This window comes from Blennius ocellaris, assembly GCF_963422515.1.
Source record: "Blennius ocellaris genome assembly, chromosome: 8".
Classification (NCBI taxonomy): domain Eukaryota; kingdom Metazoa; phylum Chordata; class Actinopteri; order Blenniiformes; family Blenniidae; genus Blennius; species Blennius ocellaris.
Genome location: NC_137657.1, coordinates 25,741,029 through 25,747,010, shown reverse-complemented (window position 1 = coordinate 25,747,010; position 5,982 = coordinate 25,741,029).

The following is a 5,982-nucleotide window of genomic DNA, read 5'->3' as shown; positions in this document are numbered from 1 at the left end:
AACGGAGGAGTGGCGGAAAATCTTGAACTGTTGAACTGCACGAAAATCCGTCCCGCCCCACGACACTCCGCGACAGAAAGTGACTTGGAACCACGCCTTGTGGTTTATGTCACAAGTTTGAACTTTCAGGCTCAATAGCCCTCTTGGCAACGTGTCCAAGTTTCCTCCTTGGCGTTTGGCTAATCCAACCCCACGCTCACTGTTTCTTCTCCTCCTCTATCAGCCGCTGCCATGTTTGCAAACAAAGCTTCATTACAGATTATTCTTGGCCTCCAAATCCGCAGGGGGGGCTCCTCAAGCTCTTGTTGATAAACTCCTGCAAGTTCTGTTTCAATCACTTATTTCCGGACCATACAAGAGCATGGTACATGACATTCAGGAATAACAATCAAAGAGCGCAGACATGTTTAGGGTTACGGTTAGTTCTTTAAGCTGTTTTTAGCGATTTGTTAATTTCTCTGCACATTTCAAATACGCACGTAAACGGACTCTTACCCCTTTTTTCACTGCTTCAGCAACCTCAAAGTGCCGAGGCCGGAGCCAAACACTTTAATATTCACACGCAGACATTTCTCTGTCAGTGTGGAGGATCAAACCAGCCACCCTACGAATTGAGTCTTCAAAGTCTCTCCGTTAGAAGAAAGTTTGACATTCACTGAGGCATGTGGTTGGATCCTCCGCCGTGAACGAGGCAGGTGACCTGCGAGGATGTGATGCACATTTCGGTCGACTGTTGACGCACTGTTGAAGCACTCTTTGATTTAAGTGTCACATTTGTCACCTCAAACTGCACGATAAGAGTTTCTATGAAGGATTGTCTGCCGTGCAATAAAATTGAAAATAAGCACAAAACAAAAAATTATGTTTACGGGCAATTTTGGGAAAGCTACAGGGAGCCACAACAGAAGGACTAAAGAGCTGAATGTGGCGATAGAGCAGAGGGTTGCAGACCCCTGGCATCAGGCATAATATTATCCTTTTTTTTTTTTATGTTAGAAAAAAAAGTCTAATAATTAACATGTATATTCATTTAACAGCCAGTAGATCTGAAGACATCAGCAGTATACGGCTATTAGTGAAGCAAAATGACTTGTGTATTAGAAAGTTGTTTGAATCTCAGAATTTGCATCTTTGCAAATTCTCACGTCAGATTGGATGTCAGTAAAGAAATTGTCTTGTCTATTTGTGCATAGTTGCCTTGTGCAGACCAAAATGTGTTTGTGTGTGACAAAATGATTGCATGCAGCATGTTTGGTGTGAGTGAACTGACATTTGTGCAATTTACTTAAAACATTCACCTTCCCCGGAACCCCCGAGATGACATTTTATTGGCCCTCAGGACAGACTGGCAGGCTCTCTTCTGAGAGACTTTGTGGTTTTCTGCACTTTCTCTCCTTCGCTATACAACCCCCATTACACCCAGTAGCACTGGAGTCCATCTCAGTGATATCTAACGGAACATTATAGGCCTGGCTTGACAAAAGCGTGGTTTAGCTTCTAAACAATGGACAAAGTTATGGACATGTCTTTGTAAAAGACGAGGGGAATCTGCTTGCAGTCCAACGGTTACAGGTGTGGGCATGCACCAAGCATATTACACATAAATAAATTGTATTATGCATGCAACATATCTAATTACACGTACAAATTTGCTACAAGCAAATCTAAGTACATCCTGCAAATCGCAAAACAAGCTCTATGAGTTCTCCATCTGTCAGCCAACTTTTACCGACAGTGGGTTCCTCCCACAGATGCTCGGGTTGTGTTCAGGGAATTCGAAGGCCAATTTGAGATGTTGAACTCTCTGACATGTTTTTCAGTCCATACCTCAATGCATTTTCAGTGTCACCGGGGCAGATTCTATGCTACTTCCAGGAAGTATATGTAGATGAGGAAGTATACACAAACAAGGGTGCACTCCAGGTTTCAGAGCAGAACATTTAGTTTTTGCTCTGTTTCTATAGTGTCTCCTGCTGCCAGGTCCCCAGCTGATGCCTGTGGCTGTCCATGTGATGTGAAAGAAAGGTACTCAATAGAAGAGCTTTATGCTTCCATTGCTCCTTGATTAAGATAGAACTTTGTTATTGTTGGCTCTTTTGTTTTTTTGGCTGTTCATCTGGACACTTTTTTCTGCATTCTTGTCCAGTGTTGCAGAGGGTCAGACCTCTGTCCACATGTGAGTCTCAAACCTAATTCCTACTCCATTCGCAAAGACTATGCATTGCTGCGAACCACCTTCGCACCCCGTCTGCGCGACCCGACGTGTACCTCCAGCAATTTCTAAATATGCGTGAAAGTGACACAGAACACAAGAGGGATTACGCAGAAAAAAAATCACTAGCAAGGAGTTTCATTCGGTTTTGTGACCGATCATTCTACGCTCCTAGCGTTATGATGGTGAAGTACTTCACGGCACATGCTACCTCGAGGCATAACCTCCAGGGCTGAAGCTGAAGCTACACACTGCCCTCTGAGTACGGTAGAGGCAGCAGTACAGATCAGCCTTCAGGCACCACGACCTGCTTCTGGCTGTGTTTTCATAGCTCACTTCTGGTTCTGGTGAACTCTGACCACTCCACCATGTGAGCACCCGACACTGTCAGCTGATTTAGAAATAATCCCACAAACCTTCTCTTTAAAAAAAATCACTTAAATTAAACAAATGCCCATATTTCCCATTTCCAATTCATCACACTACTGAACTGAGAGGAACTAAGCTCTTGTCTCTCAGAAGCAGCATTACCTTGTGCAAAAAACTGAACTATATTAGACCATCTATTGGTTCAGACTCCGCCTGCATTGTAAGCCTTGGCCATTAGTGACCTTGTGGCAGGTTCAATGCTTCTCCTTCCTTGTACTTCTGACACGTACCACCTACCAGTGTGCAAAGATGTCCGTCTAGCAAACTAACATTATCATGGACCACAGAACTTTCTCAACAGAAAAATGACCAGATCGTCACACAGTACTGCCTGTTTTTATAATTGCATGTTGGCAAATTCAACTGTTAATATCAAATTAATTGTTAACTATAATGCCATCTAATAACACACTTCACACAATATAAATGTATAGTACAACTACATCAGCTTTGATTGGCTGCATTAAACAAAGGAATAAGAAGGAAAAGCTTTGCTGCAATCACTAAGACGTTATCCAATTCATCCCACTCCATTTGTCATTATTTCTCGCTTTGCTGCTCCGATCTGCTGGCAATGCGCGAAAGATGATTTCAGCCGCAGCGCTGCAGAGTTCAGACCCCATATTACCTGCTTAGCAGACACTTCCAAAGTCTGAAATAGCACTATATCTAAAACTTGCTTACACACCTACTCATCTAACCCTCCCCTTAACCACTCTCACTCACTCATGCCCACCCCCACATGCACTTTATGATCAGCACTGACAATTTTATTTTTCTCCCAATAATGCCACACTCTGGTTATGACACCGGTTCTAATCGCTGCGATGCACATATAGTATACAGCACATGAGGATAGTGGAAGATCAGATGGTGAAATCTGGCTTTGAACTGCTTCCAGACCACATAACAACTATTAGTGTTGGAAAATCAATTCTATAATAACTTCAGACGAGACTATTAGAAGCCTTCATTCACTGGCGGAGTAATGATAACTACTTACAGAAGAAACAAATCCCGATTCAAACTTATTGATTGGTTGTTATTGTGATATCATCGTTTGATGGACAGCGGTGAGAGAAGGCTTCACACCACTGGGCTTCTTTCATCTCCCTGCTGCAGACACCGGAGGGACACATGTCGCAGGAGGCCCCCTGCGGTGTGATGTGTGATGTGTGGGTGGATGCAGGCTATCATTCAGGTGGAAGGCTGCAGGTGAGGTCAGTAATTAGCTCTTCTCTGGCTCAAGGAGTTAATCACCTGTTGTACACTGGCTGTTGGATGGAAGCCTGCACACCGGTTTGCCTCGCCTTCACTGCTCTCAAGGGTTAAAAACAAGCATATGTGGAAATCACAGAGGGGGGGGGAGGGGGGCAGGGCCAAACCAATTACTTGGAATCTGTGTAGATAGAGCTGTCTTCAAAAAGGTGCTCCCAGAGGAATGTTTCAGTTCATAAACCCCCCTCGAACCCCCCCTCCCTCCAACAATAATCCACTGTTGTATATGGCAAAGTATGAGTCCAATATTATAATAAGTATGTATGCTTCCCTTCAGTATATCCCCGTTAAGCTGCTTCCCTCAATACATCTACAAGTAAAAACATCTGTTTTAAAATGGCATCAATGAACAGGCTCTGTTCATTCATATCACGCTTATAGATGTGGGCTGGTAGAAGCGCCATGCTAAACCAATATCAAGCCATTAATGGATTACAGGTGCTTCTGTATAGGGATCTTTATTATCTTAACATCACAGCTTGATGAGTTTAGGTTTTGTGGAGAAATGTACTACATCCATATCAGAATCCTCAAAGAGATTATACCTAACAGGTTTCCTCAAATGCATTCATATCTTTCCACTGACATGAACTTTCCCTTTCACTCTTCTCTGCCTCCTGCTCACCTACATTGCTTGTGTCATAATTACTTTGACCAATTAATGTAAATGGTTTGTACTTTTGTTTTTCTGCGAGTGTTGTTGGTAAAAACAAAACAAACAAAGAAAAACCCAACAAGAACTTAAAATACATTAAGGCTGAACTTTATTGTTAATGAATCTTCTGGACTTGCTCTCCTAAAGTTTGATTCACGTCGAGCTGGAGTTCGATTCCCAGGAGACAAAACATGACCAGGTTCGGTTATCAACCCATAACAGAGAGACACTTTTAGGTTTACACAACGTTTAAAGTGAAAATGCATCCGTTTCTGGTTCATTGTTTCAGAAATGTTTCACTTTTGGATGCGTTGAAAACGTTACCTGTTTACACGAAAACGGCAGAAATGCCCAAAACAACATTGTTCGCATGCCAGGCCAAGAGTTGGCGCTGTTGGTTGTTTTTTGTAATGAAATCACACACATGCACAGAGAGCAATACCCTGTAAACATTAACAATGGTGAGAACACAGACATTCGTACTATGGACAGCGGATCTGAAAAGTTATGTTTCAAAAAGCGCCACCTTGCGAGCTATTTTCAAAAAGGTGCGTTTTCAGTTGTCGTAAGCACTGCTGTCGTTTTACATTTCCACAGTAAAACACTGTATAAATGGGGCCTCATGGTTTTTAATTTAAGTTCATTACAACCTTTGGATGATGAGAAAAGTCGACACTCAAAGGGAGAACATACAAACTCTGACACGAAGTCCTTGCGCTCACTAATGTTCCACCATTTTACAGACTATGGATTCATGAAACAGTTTCTCTTGACTTAAAAAAATGAAGAAAGCATATTATCGTAGGCACTTTGATATGTTTTCCACCAAAGAAACTATCCATTAATGTTCCCATTCCTGTATTGAAAAATAAATCCTGGAAAACAAAACTGTAAACATGACTTTGACGGATATGACATCAATTCTCAATACACCAGTGTTTTTTATATTCATTCATCTTGTCACATTTAATGTACCTTTTTGATGGTAGCACTTAATAGTGTAGGAGGTGGAAATAAGTTTACACAACTTTTTACAGAAATCGATCCAATTCAAAGACATTTTGAGGCAATAAACTGCAAAGTAAGTGTGGTTTGGATCAGTTTTAGGGATTTTCCAAACTTACATTTCACTTTTATTATGTCATATGTGTTTATTTATACTGCCATTTGTAAATAGTTTTCAAAAAGAGCCTCAGGATGAATTTTTCAAAGGATCACAGATCCTGTTGTTGTTCATTCTAAAAAGGTTTGTTTGTTGCACTAGCTGCTCTGTGGACTTGCCACCTATTTATGCAACAACTGTGCAGAAGCTACATGTATGCCTGCAGGTTGGGAAACTTTACAAATTGTTGTTTTGTCACACAGAAAACACACAGAGGAGCCGTCTCATATTGCCCCCCACTTATCT